Below are 21,526 nucleotides of genomic sequence, written 5' to 3'. Positions count from 1 at the left end.
GAATATATACTGCATATATGCGCTCAACAAACGAGCCGCCGCAAATGGGGAAGTGTAACAATGAATCTGAACAAGTTCTGTTTCGTTATCGTTCTAGCATTTTTATTAAGCCGGGCAATCTGCCTCAATGTGTCTACACATGGTCCAAGTTCACCATATTGCCCTCTGAATTATGTAAACAACGGATCGTTGGAACATTTTACGACCCGAGCACAGCTTGTTTTTGACTGCATGCCTGCAGCCCCAGGAATAGTTGGAGAGGAGATTAGTTTGTCTTCTTTAACTGCACGCGTACTCGTTCCTGGGTGCCATTGCAGTGGATCTAGGTCAACGACGGTGGCGGCAAGTGTAACATGAACGCGCGTGTGTATGTGTGAATGTTCATGTAGGAACCCAGAATGGCTCCCCCAGCATGGTGCAAACATATTGCGCTCGGGAAAGTGTATAAATAGAGCAACTTGGTAGAAGAAAAGGGGGAGAACTAAGCAAATGTAGGGTGATAAAATGAACACGAGGAGAGGAACAAGCTTTTGCAACAGATAATCGCAAAAATTATCATTATTCAGAATATTTAGCAATGAACTTCACTGATTTCCGCCGTTGCATCAGTTGCAGTTGATATTAATCAATCGATTGAATTTAATACTCTTTAATTTAATGAGTAAATTTAATTTAATAATGAATTTAATTGAATGAATAAATGAAATTTAATAATTTAATGAATAATTTAATAATGAATAATAATGTTTGAAATAGCTGCCCATGCAGTGACTACTCTCTGTAATGATCAATACATATTTGCTTGACCAATATAAACACAACATTCATTATATTATGTAATACTAGCTGACCCAGCAAACTTCGTCCCGCCCAAAATTTATTTTTCGTTATCACATCCATGTTTTCTTACTAAGCACACATTCATGGGTCCAATCGCAGAACTATTCATTGATTGATCTTCTAATCTACCCTTTATAATAATTTACTATAAAATTTCAGTACTTCTACCAAAACTCGACATTATAATATCAGATTATTTTCAGACGCAATTCTAGTGCAAGATTTTTCATACACTTGCAAATAACATGTTTCTCCGTTACATCAAATAAATGTTTGATTCAGAAAACATGATAGAATGAAGACAGCCCTAAATCGAACAATTCCTTTCTCGAGTTTGGCTCCTATCAACACATTCGGCAATCCATTTTTATTTATATAGATAGAAGAAGATATGGATGTGCGATTTATCACATTAAAATCCATTTCCACGAAGGTCAATTTTTTTACCGCAAACATCAAATGGACTAACAACGCTTGTCAATATGTAATTGTAGAACACATGCACATGCGAATACATGTAGAATACCCAATTTTTCGAATTTGTCCATTTTCCTTAAAAATTTTCCGAAAATTTTCAATTGTCATGTTTGGTTGGAATATGTTTCGTTGAAATATGTGCATTATTTTCATGAGTCCTCCTCTCCTTTCCAGAAAAGGAAGGGTATGTCACCCATTATAGAAACATTTCTCATACCCAACAACCCTCACACCTCAAATTTTGCTCCATTTGCTTGATTAGTTCTCGAGTTTGTGTTTCATTTGTATGGCAGCCCCCATGGCCTTAGAGAGGGGGTAGGTGCGTCGAACCACCATTTTAACGTTTCGTACTCCCTAAAACTTCCACATGCCTAATATTGTTGCGTTTGCTTGGTTAGTTCTTGAATTATACAGAAATGTATACTTCATTTGTATGGTAGTCCCGTCCCCGCTCAGAGAGAAGGGAGGAAGGGAGTCTATTAACCACAGAAACATTTCGTGTCCCCTAAAACCTTCGCATACCAAGTTTGGCTCCATTTGCTTGATTAGTTTTCGAGTTATGTAGAAATTTGTCTTGCATTTGCATGGAAGCTCCACCTTAGAGAGGAGAAAGGAGTGTCAAACCACCATAAAAACAAATATTGCTCCCTAAAACCTCCATATGTCAAATTTGGTTCCATTTGCTTGATTAGTTCTCGAGTTATGCAGACATTTGTGTTTCATTTCTACGTCAGCCCCCCTTCGAGAAGGGGGGTGGAGTGTATAACCACCATAGAAACATTCCTTGCATCCTAAAAGCTCCATATGCCTTATTTGGTTTCAATTGCTCGAGAAATTCTCGAGTTATGCAGTAATTTGTCTTTCGTTTGCATGGCAGTTCCACCTTGGGGGCGGGGAGGTTGGTTGTGTAGAGTGTCTAACCGCCGTAAAACATTTATTGCACCCTAAAACCTCCACATGCCAATTTTTTTCATTTGTATGGAGCATACCCCCCACCTGCCCCTTAGCGAGGGGGCAGTGAGGATAGAGATAAATACAAATTAAAAAAAAAATAATTTCAAAAATTAAATAGTCTTTAGAACACCGCCTTCACATGTGAAATACAGTGCCTCTTAAAAAAATTGACGTTGACGTTGAGGTTGACGTAGGACTGCCGTTGGCTTAATAATTATTTGTGTTTCTTCAATTAGCAATAATCGCAACTCGGATGTTACTCATTGTGTACGATATCGCCGCTGCGTGTGTTGTGTGTATTGATTAAATTATTGATTAAACTAGTGGATGAATGAAACTATTGACGAATTCAATTGCGAACAAATTCCAATTTAATTCAATTCATGCATTATGGTAGTAGTTATCGCGGCAAATAGTAATCAACATTTTGCCTTTGGCGATATGCGTTGAAGCTCAGTGAGCTGGCGACATAAAGAGATATCTTCTGATGCAGTCTTAAATAATCGACCCTTGCATTTGTTCCCGCTTTTGTAGTCGTTGTTAGCAAAACGAATTCCGGAGTGTAAAAATGCATGGGGGTATAAAAGTATTGCCGACTTGAATGTATCTAGAATGCCGATTTTCCCAACTTCTTGGTTTCGGAATCTGTATTGGGAAAACACATTCCGGTTTGCAAAAATGCAAGCGAGTACAAAAGTACCCGTAGTTTGCATCTATTTTGCAATGCCGATTTCCCCAGGCTTCATAATTTTGAATTCTGTGTTAGGGAAACATTCCAATTTGCAAAAAAGCAAACGAGTACAAAAGTACCCACTGCTTGCATCTAATTTGCTATTTCAATTTCCCCTGCCTCCATGGTTTTTGAAGTCTGTGTTAGGGAAACATCCTTCCATTCTAGAGATCGTACCTCAATTGTGGCGCAATCACAACTGAGTGGATTTCCGAGCGGCACTTGCTTATATACCGATTGATGTGATTTCAATAGCCTGTTTTGAAAGCAATTTTAGGACTATTGAAACAAGTTGTTTCTTCATCATGCTTAAAAATGCAAACGAAAATGATGTTCACAAAAGAAAATGCAATTTAATAAAAGATTCGATGAAAACCAATGATGAAAAGAAGAAAAAAGAAAAGTTTCTGATAAGTTTTTTAAATTCAGTTAAATGGTACCTTCAAAAATTTCAGTTTTTTTTCATGGTGCACCTAGTCAGAGAAAACTAGAGCAAATGTTAGAGTTGAACGAACAAAAATTGCTTGACTAGAATTTGGGGTATTTTTCAATCGGAGATTTCAAAAAAACAATACGGCCAAAACAAGAGCGCGTGATTTGTTATCCACCAAGTTTAATGATGTCATAAAAAACGGTGTTGTGATTATAGTTCACAATCACCGCGTGGTATAGAGTTTGTGAGCTTCTGGAATCTTACAATATATACTTATGAACGTCCATATAAATTTGAAAGTGAATTTGGGGCTGTGTAACTTGGTGAAAAATGAAAATAGTGACTTCAAATTTTCGAATCTCGGGCTTCCTGAAAAAGGTTGAATCTCGTGAAAAAATAACACATGCCATTTTTCAGCTCAATCAGACTACTTTTTGAAAACCGAAAAATCACTTAAGGGAGTATATAAAATAGGGGGTTTCAAAAAAAAAAAAACTCAATGCTAAACATCTTAGAATTGCATGAAATTTCCGAGATTTACTGTTATCTAAAAAAAATGTTGTATCAAAAATCGACTTTTTGGCCCTCGATCGTTTCTTCCATCTGAAAAGTAGTTTTTTGTCAAAAACATTTTTCTGTTTCCAAAATATATATTTTATTAAGGCACATGTGGCGTTAGCCTGACTGGGCCGGGAGTCCAATATTTTGAAAATTTTTGTTTTCCAACTATGTTAGTAATATGTAATCGATTACTCGCGGTTGGCTCGAGGTTAATATTACAAAGATCTCATAATTGGGATGTTGCAGTCTCCAGTACTATGTATGTGTGGCCGACACGGGATTCAGTCAGTTCAGTCAAACAACAATATCTCTATATCGAAGGGTCCTACGTTATAGGAATCAAATGAAGGCTGGTTGATAACGCTAATTGGATTCGCTGTTGAATTAGTTTGCAAAAAATGGTGTTTGTCCACAAAATGTTGAAAAAAAAACAGAAAGAAATGGTTTTTTTATTTCTTCCCGATATTATTGTCCACTACATCTACACACATCAAGATAAAAATTTTCTCGTAGAATATTCCAAACCTTGTGTGTACTCGCATCTTTATGTGTTCATTTTATATTCAAAACATTGTATTTTATTTGCAATGAAAAAATTTGGCAATTATTTCTCGGGCAACTCAATGTTTGATAAATAATCATCGTACCACAAATCGAAAGTTAATTTTGAGATCTCTAAAAAATACAAGGATCTGTACAAAGTTCATCTGTTGCTTTGACGGAAAATATATATATCATCTTTTTTACGATTTTTAAATAGGATCAAACACAGGTTCTTCTGTAATTTTGCAAATATTGCAATAAGTTCTAATGTTATCAAGTAAATTTTTAACCTAGTATACCCTCAAAAACCACTGTGAACGTTTCCTGTTGATACGCCATTTTTCTTAGCAGATCGATCAAAAGTTCTAAGTAAATTAGATGTGTTCTTTTTCGTAAATTGTGCAATGCAATTTATGACCACTAATAAAAATGACACAAGTAATACCTACTTTGAGTCGCTCAAAAGCTCCTCTGGGAACATTAATTCCATCCAAAAACCGAACACTGAAAAATACAGTTTTTTTTTTAATTAAAAATCATGTTAAAATGCATACGAACTTTAGAAAAATCATTTTTCAGTCAAAAAAGCCTTACATCCGCGGAAACCCCGTGACAAAGAAAAAAGTGTATCGTTTCATTGAAATCACCGTGAAAATTGCTCGAGTGATTTTTCTGGAGACGTGTGGTACTTTTTAAACATTTTATGATGATTTTTTTATGGGAACGCTTGGTTTTTCACATTATTGAGTTCAGAGGCTTCTGGAATTTTACAATATATACTTATGAACGACAGTCCATATAAATTTGTAAGTGAATTTGGGGTTGTGTAACTTGGTGAAAAATGACATTTTCGAATTTCGGGCTTCCTGAAAAAGGTTGAATCCCGTGAAAAAATATCATATGCAAATTTTCAGCTCAATCAGATTACTTTTTGAAAGCCGAAAAATCACCTAAGAGAGTACATGAAATCGGGGTTTCAAAAAAAAAAATCGATGCCAAATATCTCAAAAGTGCAGTAAATTTCCGAGATTTACTATTATCCCCAAAAAAAAAATTCTTATCAAAAATCAATCCAAAATTTTTAAGTTAATTAGAAGAGTTCTTTTTCGTAAATTGTTGAAGCTTTCAAATGCAATTTATGACTTCTAATGAAAATGACACAAGTAATACCTACTTTGAGGAGGCAAAGGCTCCTCTGGGAACATTAATGCCCTTCAATAGACCGAATACTGAAAAATACTGAATGTTATCCATCCTGCAAAAATAATCGAAATTTCGGCTATGATTTTAAGTTTTTCCACTAACAACTAAAGGAAAATATGTTTTTTAGTTTAATTTTCTTTCAAAACTCGCCAAATTTTTTGAAATAAAAATCATGTTGAAATGCATACGAACTTTAGAAAAATCATTTTTCAGTCAAAAAAGCCTTACACCCGCGGAACCCCCATGACAAAAAAAATGTGCATCGTTTTATTCAAATCACCGTGAAAATTGCTCGAGTGATTTTTCTGGAGCCGTGTGATACTTTTTAAACATTTCTTGATGAAAGTTTCATGGGAACGCTTGGTTCTTCGCATTATCGAGTTCAGAGGCAGTTCTCAGTGTTCTTGTTTGAATTTGTTTATGTGACAGCTCCCAAAAATAATAAGTTTCATTATCATATGACCTATTCTCACTGCGCTGCAGAACATTTGTGTATTCGTTTTTTTTTTCGAATCCTCATATTTTATTCAATATTGTCCGATTCGTTCTACCATTCTAATTTGAGTGGAGACGAACATAGACAAAATAAATACAGCTCAAATTTGCTCATCCGTTCTCTTGTGATGATGATATATACGTACAAAAAGAATAGTTGTTTTATATATAAGACTAGCAGACCCGGTGAACTTCGTCTAGCCAAACTGTTTTTTTTTGGCATTTATTCTTGAACATTCGTGATCGATAACAGACGGGAATGTGTGAAAAATGTGTTGAATTTATTTGAATTTAACAGCTTTTGTTTACTTAGATCGACTCAATGCAATTGTGAGGGATAAAAATGATGTACATGACTTTCAGTCGAATGTTTATTCGCTCGGATAATGTCAATTGACAAGATCGTCAATTGCCGTCACGAACACAACACCAATGAAGGCATACATGTTCCTAACAATTTTATCAGTATTTCCAATAATTATGAAGTCGTATTTGGAATACAATCGTATTGTCGATATTCCGACCTATGCCGAATGGCATGACTAAATATCGCCATCTTGCCAAGAAGTGCGAAATTGGGCAGCTGAACGGATTCGCATCGTTAGTCCCCAAGGCGTTTTCCTGCTCCAGGTCTATTCAGTTTCTATAAATATGCGAATATGCGAACGAGTGGTTGATAGCGCTTTTTTTTGCTGCACGCAACATGCAACATTAATTGAGGACCATAAATCTTGTAGAAGAGACCAAAATAAGATTAGGCATCTGTATCCGAGAAAACCGTGAATATTTTGATCAATTATTGTAATGATATTTCTAAATAATCAGAATTTCGTTTGAATTTATCGCAGAAAACATTTTTGTTGTACTTTTTTATTTAAAGGACTCAGGATTTCCCATCTCAATGGGCTAAATTTGCACAAAAGTGGAATAAAATTGGGAGTTTTTGAAGACCGAACATGTTTTGTTCAAAATGGAATTTCAGCGGAAATAGCATATTGGTGTCAAAGAACGAATTTTAGAGCAGATTGAGAAGAGTCATTTGGCTGATAAAAATAATATGATTAATTATGGATGGATTTTCGGGGAAAAAAATACAAAATCCCCATAAAAAATGTTAGTCTGCAGCTCGCGTTCTTTTAAGTAATGTAAAAAATATTATTATATCTGGAAACTCCAGATATTTTAACATTATCTGTTTTCAATGTTTGGTTTACTTTATCTGCGCAAGACCCATGTCTTTATTCCAAAACATTATTCTTATGAACAGGTAGCGTTTACAACTTTGCAAATTCATCACAAGCAGTCTTCTTGAACTTCACGAAACACTATGCAATCTAGACTATCGTTAGTCCAGTCCTGATTTCATTTATTCGATTCATACCTGCTGCTGTTAACAATAGAATGTCTTTTTGTATCAAAAATGGCACGTTGATCTTCGTAGTTATATGTTATTTAGTGGAAAATTGAAACAAGTTTATTTAATGGGAATGTTCGTTCCAGGGAAAACAAAATATATTGTTAATCCCACATCTGATTTTTTCTAAGAATTTTTCAGTCAAGATCAACATTGCTGGAGGAAATATTGCCAATCCACGAAAAACCTAGCACTGTACTAAGTGGCAATAACTTTGGAGTCTCGAATCACCAATCATTTAATAATGACAACAATGATCAGCGAGTAGATCTTTTGCCGACTCGGTCGTTGTTTTTGTTATAATACGTAAACATGCTAAACTGAAAATGTTTCTTGCAGGAAGAGTTAGAAGTAGCATTAGCAAGAAAGTTGGATCAACTAAAATACGTGAAGGATTGGAAGATTGAACATAGTTGGCTTTCTCGAAGCACACACAAACATACTAGTTAAAATTTATAAAAGTTTGATAACTTTTTGAAAATGTTTTAAAGAATTGATCAAGCTTTCAACGGTGTATTCACAACGTATCGTAGCGTATTTGTACACCCAAACTAGTGTCGGCAGAAAACATGTTTTTTCGTGTGCTGGAGGGTGAAATGAACAAATAAAAGCATCTCTTTCAACAGCTTTTACATGTTTGTATGTTAAATGTCGTCGAATGTTTGTATGCAGATATCTCTTTCTCTCAGACTGAACGTCAGCTTAGGATAGTACCCAAAAAAAACCCAAACGATGTCAACGGGGATTGAGCCAAGGCCGGCTGGAATGCAAGGCTGTTTTACACGACCACGCTATCCACATAGTCAGTGGTGCTGTTACATAAATGCATGATAATATTACACCTCATTATAAACTGAAGTTGAAAGTGTTTTCTTAGAGTGAAAAGGAGAGCATAAACGTGAATCTATATCTTTTTCGGTCAAGGCCGTGTATATGGCAAAGTATGAGTATGAGTATGAGTACTTTAATGCGTGCTTATTGGCAACGTGTCTCTTTTTTGCTTGAGCAGAGGTCTTAATGTTTTGTCCGACACTATATGTCCTATTATTTTATGAACATGATTTTCACTTATCATTCTTATCATTTATCATTCCATTCTTATATTACTTATATTATCTTAAACTATTAGAAAACTATGTTTATATTCCTTTTTTTTTTAAAAAAGGATTACGTATTTGCAGAGTATTGAAATTTCATAAACATTAAAAAACACCTTATCTTAATTTTTCGACACAACACAAGTAGCTGTCAAGCTTTGTTGAATTTAAAAGCTTATAATGGAAATATACAACAACATAGCTAAGAAGGACATTGTGGGATATGACAGCGTTTAATATTAGATTTATTTTTAGTGTTTGTTTTAACGGTGTATTTAAGATGTATTTTTTCCTAGAATGTTAAATGACTATGACAATGACAGACAGATTGATTTGCAGTTACGATTACATGAAAAATAAATTTTATATACATATTTTTTAAAAAACGGTGAATTGGTCATGAGATAAAGAAAATTATAAAACAAGTCAGACTCGATCATCCGGAGTATTTATTTTTATTCACTCCGGATAATCGAATCATAAAAAAGAAAAATAAAAAAAATAAAAAAAAATAAAATAACTATGATTTGCACTGATTTATTTGTATATTGCAGTGTCGTAGCCAGAAATTGTCTGGCGGGTCCGCAAATAAAGTTCGATTGAGCTGAAATTTTGTACAGTGTATTTTTTGCGGGAATCAACATTCTTCAGGAAGTCCCTTTCGTAAATTTGAGATGACAATTTTCATTAGCATTCTGATGCACATGAAAAAAAAAATATAAACTAAATTATAATTAACAAGTTTGACTGCCACGTCAGTCACCGGTGAAGACAGTATAACGTATGATAATAAACGTAACTAATATAAGCATACAAGCTTATAAGCATTCGAACAAAAATACATTCAACTACGATAAGAAACGTTGGCCCTAATACGTTTAAAAATTTCCATAAAGTCGCAATAAAACTGTAAAATAGTTAATTGCCAAACAAGTTTTATTAATTTTACTCCGCGATAATATCGTAACATATGAAGATATCAATTAGACATCTTTTGAGAATCCAAAAAAATCTACCTCAACTTTTCCTTTTCCTTACTACGTCCACGATTTTTCGAATGATCATATTATTTATGATTATTAAATTAATATTTTCATTTGAATTTATGATTTTTGAAGCAAAAAGTATGCTGTGGATAACCAGGTTTAAACATATTAAACGAACCCCTACTCATCCTAGCTGCACCCATGTTTCATTAGACATTAGAGGTATGTTTAAATATTAATACAAAGTATTCATTTTTTTTATATACAAATTTCTACGTATATAAATCTACTGTGGATAATCGAAACTAATTGTATGGAACAACCCCTATTCCAGCCCCCTCCTCTACCTAGCTACGTTTAATTTCGTTCGAATGATTAAATTTATAAAGCATTTAATATGCTATTCAATTATTCAAAATTTTTGATCTAAAAAAAATCAAAAATAAAATACTTCGGATAATCGAGTCTAAAATTCCGGATAATCGAATCCGACCTGTATTGGCTAGTTGTGAATGTGAAAATAAATATCGAAGATGGTCGACTAAAAATCGGCTGTTTGATGTCGAGTTGGTCAGCTATTGTAAATCTATGGAAGTCTACAAATAATTGAAGTTGAAATGTATTTCAAAATATCAATCTTCTCTGTATCCGTTTCAAGGTTGCAAGGAGAATAACCAGAATAAGAAAAGACTGAAAAAGTCAGATTCTTCCTATTTTCGAAACAATGTGATAAAAAATGATGAAAAATGATTTCCTGATCCGATTATCATTACATACAGGAGATTGTAAAGTGCTTAAAATGTTGCTATGTGAAGACGAGCAATGTGTGATTATTATTATTTGTATTATTTTTTATTGAGAAAACCATTATTTTTCGTGAGAATATTTGCTAAACTTTTAATTTTTGTTGTTGAAAAATTGAATGTGCTCAAAAATTAGGGTTAAATATTAAATTGCCATCTAGTATCACTCTGTCAGTTCTCCTGTACATACATGTTATGCCATTTTTCATCTAAAAATATATATCACCCAAAGTTCAAGTTCCCAAGAGCAGAAATTAGTTTTCCATCATAGTTTACTTCAAAGAATTCCAGTCGCAAAAAAGCATACACATCAACCAACGTTTTTCGTAACGATCGCACCCGATGGCGTACGATTCAGCACTAACAACCGAATGTACGATTCGTCTTCATCGTCATCGTCCCATCGTCGGCGTCGTCGTCGTCGTCGTCGTCGTAGATTCAAAAGTAGGTGAAGGGTCGTCGACCTGCCGCAACAACTATTCTCTGTAAAATTGCGCTCACTTTTCCCTCACACGCCGTAACGCTCTCACTCTCTACCGACGACGACGACGACGACGAGAGGGAATAGTTTCGATGCACATCGTGCGCTGTGCGCGGCTCACCAACACTCACTCACACGCTCGATGTGTGTGACCGAAAGCTCCGAGTGCCGAAGCTTGCTGCCGGATGTTTGTCTATGCTGTGTTTATGTACACACACACAAAGTGGTGATCGATAATTCGAGGCTTTGTTTTTTAATTCCACCGGAGAGCTCTTCCTGTTGCTCGGGGTTGTTCGCTGTTGCATACTTCCAGGACGATTGCATCAGCCTGAATTACTCCATCTGTTGCGAGGAAAAATCACAATCTCGCAACATGTGGTTCAGTTTGACGGAAATGTTTCCGGTTTCATTGCCCTTTACTTTCGATTTTATAGAACAACTTCTTGTAAAATTTATACACACGATAACATCAACACGAACCAACCCAGGTTTTTGAATCTCACGCGAAAGTATTTACGATGGGGATGTTAATTAGTTGAAATTGCTCTAATTGTAACTGTGCTTGAAGACTTTCGGAAGAAAGTGAAAGTTTTCCAACCTTGGTTCGGTTTGGCCGACTGCGCAACTGTGGCTTATCGTGTCCCCAAAGTTAACGACACCGGCGCAAGCATAATTTACCATTTCAATGCATCTCGATCGTCGAGCGCATTAGATGACACTCATTTGGGATGCATTTTGTTAAATCAATTCTAGCCTCTGCTTTTGAATGCATAACATGTATATCGAGCTAGTTCTCCGTACAGAGCGCAAGCCGTCCTGTCGGTCCACGCCGAGTAGCGCATGTTGCCAATGGCGGTTCGAAATGCGACGCGTTCTCCGTTTTTACCTCGTTTATTTACGTTTGTCACTTCACTATGCATAACAACAATGATAAATTATTTATACAATTTAATGTAAGCAAAAATATCTACCAAGTATTGACCTACATTCCGAGTTGGTTTTTCTGTTGTTATATACTGCCACTTTCCTACTATTTATATTTTACCATACCGCTTCTTTATTTCCAGATATTCAAGCAGTTTAAAGAGACGGCCAGACAGAATGTTGCCGAATTTTTCCACAAGGTACCGAAATTTCATTCTCTATTACTTTACCGCCAAAAATACTCCGATTCCAAAGGCAGTAGACAACAACATGAAATTGAGCGTCCTCACCCACCAGAAAGGAGATATACATCGTGTTCCATGAGCCGCCGATGGCGGAGCAACATATTTTCCAATTCTAATTCTTCATTCAAAGTATGGAAGCTATCCCACCGCAGGCGGACTCACTCGTCTATCTCGTCTCCTCGCGGAATGCCTAAACACTCGTCCATACACGCATGGACCTAGGATCTTTCGAATGCATTGGGGTGAGGGTAAACCATCCACCGAATGTGTCAATATGTCCCTGAAAATTGTAGCAAACAAAATCAGAATCGCAAAACGGTGGATGGGTTTTTCTAAATCAATCGACCCGTCCCGTCCCAGGGGTTTGCCGTCGTCTGTCTTTTCTTTCGTCCTCGTCTTCAATGCAGAGAATACGAGCTCCTGATCTTTCGGTGTGTAATCGCTATGGCTAAAAGTTATCTTTGGAAAAAGTGAAAAGGTCTCCTCCAAAAGCAATTCTAACGGCGATATATTCCATTTATCATCAAGCGTACGCTTCAAAGAGCTCCAATCGCGACAATGAAATGTTAACTTTAGGAAATCTGAAATGGTAACCGAGAGAAATTCTCAAAAATCAAATATACCGATGATTTTTCCGTTATTTGTCGCGCGTATTCTGTATCGAACTCCATTGGCGACGGCGGACCTGAGAAGGTCTTCTCGAAAACCAATCCGACCGGCGATATATTTCGGTCATCATCGATCGTACCTTTTATCGACCTTCAATCGCGATGGCAAAGAGTTGTTATTGAGAAACCTGAAAAGGTAACCGAGAAGAATTCCCTAAACCGAGGTGGGCCGGAGATTTATTCCATTATTTTTCGCGCGTACTCTGTATCAAACTCCAATCACGACGCGAAATTTAAAAATAATGCGGGAGATTCCACAAGCTACAATCAATACGTTTGAAACAGAACTCCGAACGCACAACAACCAGAATGGGAGAATAGACACGAATTTGAATTCATGCGTTGTCTAAAAGATGAGCGTATTGTGGCTTCCCAAGAAGCAGAGTTTGAATAAAGTAGCAGTAAGTTTTATGTTTCAAACGAAGGTTTTTTTTTTACAAAAAAATCTTTAAAACCACACTTGTACAGCTAATAATATTTAATTGGAATGTTTTTTAACTCGAGCTGCTTTTACGCGTTCATTTGTTTAGCACTAAATAAGTTTGCGTATTGACGAGATTTGATTTGATTTTATATTCTATTCCACAAATGTTTACATCAATTTATTTTCTATGATTCCGCGTTTTTCCTTTTGATCTTTTTGGCATTCCGCTTTCTCTCTATTTCCTAATCTGCAACCAGTCTTCCGAAAAACACTTACACATGTCCACGCGATGTGAAAATTCCATGTTTTTGTTTGAATTCGAACATGATTCTCGCTAGTGTTGAGTGTCTATCCCCAACACGAACAATGATACACAAACATAGACATGTGAAAACAAACACGATGTTAATAATTCAGGAACATCATGTACAAACATATCACCCGATGTCGCAGTATTCATTGCTTTCGTTTCGTTTCTTTTCATACACGGAAAGAAATTATTCATCCCAAAACATTTCTTTGTAGAATACGAACTTGAAATTTAGTTCGCATTTCAAAAATTGCATGAACTAAGAGGCTATAAGTTCATGCACCAAAATATATATTTTTACTAAGGCTCATATGGCGTCAGCCTAACGGGGCCGGGAGTTCAATATTTTGACAATGTTTGCTTGCAACTATGTTAGTAATATGTAACCGATTACTCGCGGTTGGCTCGAGGTTAGTATTACAAGTGTTCTCATAATTGGGATGTTGCAGTCTTCAGTGCTCTGTACGTGTGCCCGACATTGGGATGCAGCTGACCGTTAATCAGCAACGACCCCCTAGTCTGCACCCCATATCTAGCGTGGTGCGTCTTTTCCGACTCGAGGAATCCAGGATAGAATGATCATCATCATCATCATCAGTGGACTGCACAACCTTCGGCCCGTGTATCTGTAAAGAGTGTGTGTATGTATTGCCGCGACTAAGTAAATGTTTATAGATCGTTCATGCACATTTTGCAAGTCTGATTAAATAATCCTTGGCTTCGTTCAAAGAAAACATTCTCTGAATAGAAAGAAGCTTTCTATTTTTTTTTGCGTGCATGTTGGCAATTAAAGTCTGGGGAGCCGACTGCATAGCGGGCGACGTCGCACAAATGCTGACCAAAAAAATAAATACCCAAAAATTAGTTTTAGATGCAACCTTCAGCGGCATACAGCAGAACCAACAGAGAAATTTCAGCGGCTAAAACACACCATTAATTTCTCGATGTTATCACAAACTGAATGAAGGAAAAAACTAAAAGCTACACTTACACTGCACTACATATGCTATGTGTGCATGCGATTGCATCATCCTTTCTTCTCCTCTTCTCCGCTCGTTTTATAGCTCGGGTCGCGATCGTCGCGAACAAGCAGTATTGGCCATTTGTATTCAAAAATCCAGCCAAAATTGTCCCGTGGTCGAGTGGTTAGCGTCACGTCTAACATGTCACTGCTGAATAATTCGATTTCAGTACTTGTTCAAATAGCTAATAATAGCGAATGTTACATGAATTCAATATATAAATTGATGCGTGCACTAAATAATGTTATCAAATGTGAAAAACTCTCATATCAATCGATGTTTATTTTGTTCAGAACAGAAAAAGAGATTTATTTTATTTGCCCAATATTTTTGATGAAGCACCCATTGTCATGAAAGGAAAGCATTTTTTCCATATCAACATACCAACACACCACGCGTTGAGTGGTGGTGGTGTGGTGTCCGATTCGCTTCTTCTACTCTACGCACTGCCGGTGCTTGGGGTGAAAATGCAAGAGAAACTGTACACCATGTTCGAACATCATGTGAAACATTGGGATTAAACATCGTTTGTCCAAACATACCACGAATACAAACATGTCACATTTTCTAACATAGGTACGAAAAAATCATGTTTGTACTCAAACACAAAACTGTGAACAGCAGCGTGGACATGTTTATTCCGGACGCAGTGTTTTTTGTGAAACATGGAAGACTGACTGCAACCATCGTGGTCCATCTAAATGGCCCACTGTTCTCGCCGAGAGGAGTTTCCATGATTGACCAAAGAAACCATAACAAATACCAGAAATGGCAATCACTAAAAAATAATGACTTTGAAAAATTATCCCCTATGATTTTTAAGAAAAATTTCTCAAACAAGCAACATTTCATTAGGTTTTATGCGATACTCGGGTAATTTTTTCATTCGGGTAAATGGTATTCGGGTTGTTTTTGGTGCCCTCCACTTACCCCCGGAGATACTCTTGTTTGAGAATTCTAGAATATAGTACTTCTCATTAAGGGATTCCAATATACCGTCGATGGGGGTGAAAATGGGTTATGGGGGTGAAATTGGGTCATAAATGGAGAAAATTACTATTATTAATATCTTGACAAATATTGCGAATATTTTCGAAAGCTATGAGCCTTTTAATAGGAGACATATTTCCACAACTTCCAATGCATAACTGTAGTACAAATAATTATTATTTAATAATTCATCAAAGTTTGACGTGTAAATAGTCATCAAATAACACCTCAGAAAAAAACTCATGCCCAGCATTATACAGAACTACTAAAATTGTAAATATTGGATAGAATTATTCTTGAAAATCTTGCCTGATGAGTAATTACTGATTTTGAGCATAAATTTTTGTTTCCATTCGAATTTCAATATTTTCGAAACAATCTCTTATTTACACTGAGTGGGGGTGAGAATGGGTAAAGCACAAAGTTGAATTCCATGTCAAACCGATATAGTGATTGTCAGATATTCATGAAAATTGGTAGTTTTATTCTCATCATAAAATATTAGACCCGTATTTTTATTTTTTTCATCAGGGTGGCTATTTCCATTTTATGGTGATCTAAAAAATCCACTTTTCCCCCTTCTTTCCAAAAATGACCTTTTTCAATAATTCATAACTTTTGAACTACTGGACCGATTTAGATTATCGATATATCAAATTAAAGCCAATGAGCTAGTTTTGTTTGAAAAATACATTACAACTTGAATGAAAACCAGATTTTTTTTTCGTAATTATTGATTGTAATTGTTTTTCATAGCTTACATGGTTTCGGAACTTAGGTCACCATATTTTTTATATTTGTTCATGAAAGCTGTGGTTTTTTTTGCATAACATATTCGAATATCAGAGAGGTGGTTTTTTTCTTTTTCGAGTGATTTTGCAATGTTAACATGTTTTCAGTTTTCGTCTAATGTTCCTATGCGACTGGACAACATCATGCAACTAGAATCCATTTTTCTGGCATATGTGGTATTTCATGTGGCTTCAAATTGGTATATCGATCATCTGAATCGGCCCGGTTGCACTGCTCTCCTGGGTGATAATAATGAGAACTATAGAAATACCAGAGTAGCACAAACCAGCATTCATATATTTTTAGGACCTCCCCTCAGAAGTATGTGTGTAAATAAATAAAAAAAATAAACTCAGCTGAAACCACTGTCTGCTCTCAGTCATGCCAATGATTATTCCGGTTGTGATACATTCACTATGCCACATCAACTTCGAGCTTGTTATAGAAAACATAGGCACTAACACTTATATATTGGCATGTCTGAATCTAGCAGACGAAAACAACCAAACCGCAATATGGCGGCATACACGCGGCAAAAGGAAAGACTGCACACCAAACTAAACACGCGACGATTCATAGCACAACGAAAACGATGGAGTGTTCACCATTACATATGAAATGTTAAAATGGTTTCGTCCAATACTTCATCTCGCCATTTATGTTAATTTCCATGATATGTAGGAAATTCAAAAAATTCACTGCTTTCCATTTACACGAGAGTAAAGCACGCGCTTTGTCGCTTTCTAAATATAATCAACACAGAGCACAAACGCGTACATTCCGTTTAGTACGTTTTGAAATAACACTGCTCAATACTGTGATTCAAAGTAGAAGACAATTTTCGATTTCCAGTGATACGTTCACTGCGACCACCACTGGTCACCAGTAATTCAAAAGTTATGAATTTAAAAAAAAAGTCATTTTTGGAAAAAATGGGAAAAAATTGATTTTTTGGGCAACCCTAAAATGGAAATGATCACCCTAATGATAAAAAATACAGGTCTAATGTTTTGCGATAAAGAACAAAACTACCACTTTTCAGGAAAATTTGAGAGCCACTATATTGGTTTGAAATGGAATGGATATATATAAACATTTCCATCGCCCTTCTAGGTGGATTGACACTATTTTCGTAACTCAAATAATCATTCAAGACACTTACATGTTGTTAAATTATCTTGAAATAATTGAGAAATTGATTTCTAAACACATTTCTTAATAGAAAGTAATATTCACTACTTTGACCCATTATCACCCCCTTAATATTATTCTTATTAATTTATTATTATTAATTATTAATATTATTCAAACATTCCTTGAACACTCACGAGTGTTCATTATTAGAGAACATTTCTACGTAATCAGAATTGTGTTTTACTTTAATTTATGATAGTTATTCAACAAAAAAATAAAATAAAAAAATACCTTCTTTGACCCATTTTCACACCCATCGACGGTACTACTAATTTGATAAAAACAAGTAAAACATTAGGCTCACAAAGTTATGAGAATACTGGCAAGCATGCGAAACAGAGGATAGCAAACACAGAAGTGGATAGTTGTGGTTGATTGATCAATATGTTAAGGAAATAGTTTTCATCGATTTGAGATAAAGCTTAAATTTCTATCTAAAATTAACAGAATGTGCGATAACTCGGATTTCTGGTCGCAAAATATGTTTTATGTAAATACTCGTTATATTATCTCCAATTGATTGGGTTCAATGTAATGGAATTGTGGAACAGTTTATTCTTCTTTTTTACAATTTAATAGCTTATTATTATTACTACTCGTTCTAGTTCATTGAATGTATTTATTTGACAAACATACCAGTTTCAACGTTATTGTAATAATATTTATTGTTTTGATATTCGGATATTGGTTAGCGGAATAACTTTTCAGAGATAAGGGTTACAGTTGCGGACTGGTGTAAAAAATACTTCCAAAAATTAAGTTTATCGTTCAAATGAATATTTTTTTAATGTAGTATCCATCTTCCAGGATGTATGTGGGCCAAAAACAAATTTCAACAAACGGTTGTTCTGTATACAGTTATTTAATGCCAAACCGATATAGTGGTTCTCTGATTTCCGAGAAAATTGGTGGTTTTGTTCTTTATCGCAAAATATTAGACCCTTTTTTTGATTTTTTTTATTAGGGTGCACATTTATATTTTAGGGTGGTCCGAAAAATCAATTTTTCCACTTTTTCCAAAAATGTTTTGTTGTTGTTTTCATAGCTTTGGACTAGAGGGCGCTATATTTTTTTATATTTTTTCTTGAAAGCTGAGGTTTTTATATAATATATCAAGAAATCAGAGAGGGCGTTTTTTTAGTTTTTGAGCTACGATTTTTCAAAGTTCACCGATGGTCTGAAAAATAATGTTTACCCTTTTTATCCAAAATTCTGAAATTTTGAAAAATAATAACTCAGAAACGTAAAACACACCTCTTTGAGTTTTGGATATGTTATGTAAAAACCTTAACCTTCAAAAAAAAAAAATATATATATATATATATATATTTATATATATATATATATATATATATATATATATATATATATATATATATATATATATATATATATATATACAGCCATTCCATGCCAAACCGATATAGTGGTTTTCAGATTTTCGTTAAAAGTGGAAGATTTGTTCCTTATCACAAAATATTCGACCCGTATTTTTTAATTTTTTTTTTATTGTGACCATTTCCATTTTAGGGTCCGAAAAATCAATTTTTCGGATTTTTGCCAAAAATCACTTTTAAAAAAATTCATAACTTTCGAAACACTGGACCAATGCAGATGTTCGACATATTAAATTAAAGCCAATTTGCTTTTTTGGAAAAAATACAGTTGCAGAAAATTTGAATTATATTTTCGTTATTATTTTTTGTATTTGTTTTTTATAGTTTTCATTGTCTCGGGATCAAAGGCGCTATATATTTTTTTTATTTTTTATGGAAAGCTGAGGATTTTTCACATAACATATCTCGAAACCAGGGAGGCGTTTTTTTTCGTTTTTGAGTTATGATTTTTCAAAGTTAACCGATGGTCCGAAAAATAATTTTTTCTCATTTTTTCCACTACAAAAAAACATAACTTTTGATCTACTGGACCGATTTAGATGATCGACATATTAAATTAACACGTTGAGTGCCACGGTTTTAAAGTGACTCGATGGAAATTTTTAAAACGTTTTAGAGCCAAAGTTTCTTATCGTAGTGGAAGGTACTTTTGTTCGAAAAGGAATGATTATAAGCTTATATTCTTACATTAGTTACCTTTATTATCATATGTTGTACTGTCAGTCACCGGTTACTGACGCAGTCTGGGCGAAAGCTCGGTATATATATATATATATATATATATATATATATATATATATATATATATATATTACACTCTGAATAAAAATGGATTTTGTTTTCGTAATTATTGATTATATTTGTTTTTTATAGCTTAAATCGTTTCGGGACCAAGGGCGCCATATATTTTTTATATTTTTTCCTGAAAGCTGAAAGTTTTTTTTCACATAATATATCCGAATACCAGAGAGGTGTTATTTTTCGTTTTTAAGTTATGATTTTTCAAAGTTAACATGTTTTCAGTTTTCGTTCAACATTTCTATGCGACTAGACTGGGTGTATGTGTCTATAATCCAATTAATTGGCAAGTGTGTTATTTTTTCAATAAAGGCTAGCTAGTAGCCCTTAATTTTAGATGTCAATCATCTGAATCGGTCCAGTAGTTCAAAAGTAATAAATTTTTGAAAAAAGTCATTTTTGAGAAAAAAGGGAAAAATGAGTTTTTGGACCATCGGGTAACTTTGAAAAATCATAACTAAAAAATTAATTAAAAACACCTCCCTGGTTTCTAGATATTTTTTGTGAAAAATTCTCAGCTTTCCATAGAAAATATAAAAAAATATAGCGCCCTTGGTCCCGAGACCATGAAAACTATAAAAAAAACAAATACAATCAATAATAACGAAACATAATTCGAATTTTCGGCAACCGTAGTATTTTTCCAAAAAAGAGCTAATTGGCTTTAATTTAATATGTCTAACATCTGAATCGGTCCAATGGTTCAAAATTAAAAAATTAAAAAAAAAGTAATGTTTTGCAAAAATGCGAAAAAATAGATTTTTTGGACCACCCTAAAATGGAAATGGAAAATTAAAAAATACGGGTCTAATAGTTTGCGATAAAGAACAAAATTACCACTTTTGACTAAGATCTGAGAACCACTATATCGGTTTGGCATGGAATGGCTGTATATATAAAACAATATAGCGCCTTCTATCTTTACCCGAGTAAACTATAAATAAATTACAATCAATAATAATTAATATAACATCCATTTTGTCTGTATATATAAAAAATTGTGTCACGATGTGATCACGAATGAAATCATTAGGATTTAGGTTATTTGTTTAAGAAAACTTTTTTCTTCATTTCCAATACTGTAGATGCTACGAGTGGTCGACTGCGAAAATAAAATCAAAATCAACGTACAACAAGTATCTAAATATAACCCTACGTCAATTATGCGGTTATTTCTCGGACACAATTTTTCAACTTTTTTGGAGTATGGATTTTAGCATGGACATAGCATTTAAACAATTGTAGTTCGAATACTTTTTGTTGTGAAAAAATAAAATACTGCAGGAAACTTATAAAAAGGCTTTGTGGAAAAAGTACGCTGAGGAAAAAGTTGCTTGAAAATAAATAAAAATAATAATAATTTTTGAATAACTGAAACATTATTCCATTTGCTCCATATTTAGTGCAGAAAAACTTGAAACTATAGCCGAAATTTCGAACAAAAAATTCCAAGGTCAATCCATTTGTTTTGAAAAAAAATATTTGAACAGCAATTGTATCATGTGTTGCATTTTTTAAGTGTTCCTGATTTCACAGAGTAAATGACAAAGGGATGGATTGTGGCTTCTTCACAATAACCATTTTGTGCGGCATCTGATGAATTTCATACCAACTGGTCTTAGGAGCTGGCAGTTGGCCCTTTTTAAAAAGTAGTCTAATTCTTTTTTGAATATTTCAAGCATGCAAAGTTGCTTAAAAGACCCATGTCTTTACACCCACAACGTTTCACTGATATCTGAGATGGT

The 21,526-nt window shown here is 34.5% G+C and overlaps 1 protein-coding gene across 6 annotated transcripts in view; it reads left to right on the top strand.

Moving 5' to 3' along the window:
• The window catches only part of LOC129765037 (hormone receptor 4), a 480,990-nt gene that overhangs the window by 189,523 nt on the left and 269,941 nt on the right, over positions 1–21,526 (top strand). For 3 of the 6 annotated variants that reach the window (XM_055764854.1, XM_055764852.1, XM_055764853.1), the window contains exon 5: positions 12,085–12,141. The exons of the other annotated variants lie outside the window; for them this stretch is intronic. The gene's annotated coding sequence lies outside the window, so the exon portion shown is untranslated. The remainder of the gene's footprint in view (positions 1–12,084; positions 12,142–21,526) is intronic. 6 annotated transcript variants of the gene reach the window in all.

Source organism: Toxorhynchites rutilus, chromosome 2 (assembly GCF_029784135.1).
Source record: "Toxorhynchites rutilus septentrionalis strain SRP chromosome 2, ASM2978413v1, whole genome shotgun sequence".
NCBI classification, from domain to species: domain Eukaryota; kingdom Metazoa; phylum Arthropoda; class Insecta; order Diptera; family Culicidae; genus Toxorhynchites; species Toxorhynchites rutilus.
The sequence above is the reverse complement of the archived record's forward strand: the minus strand, read 5'-3'. Positions and strand labels throughout refer to the sequence as shown.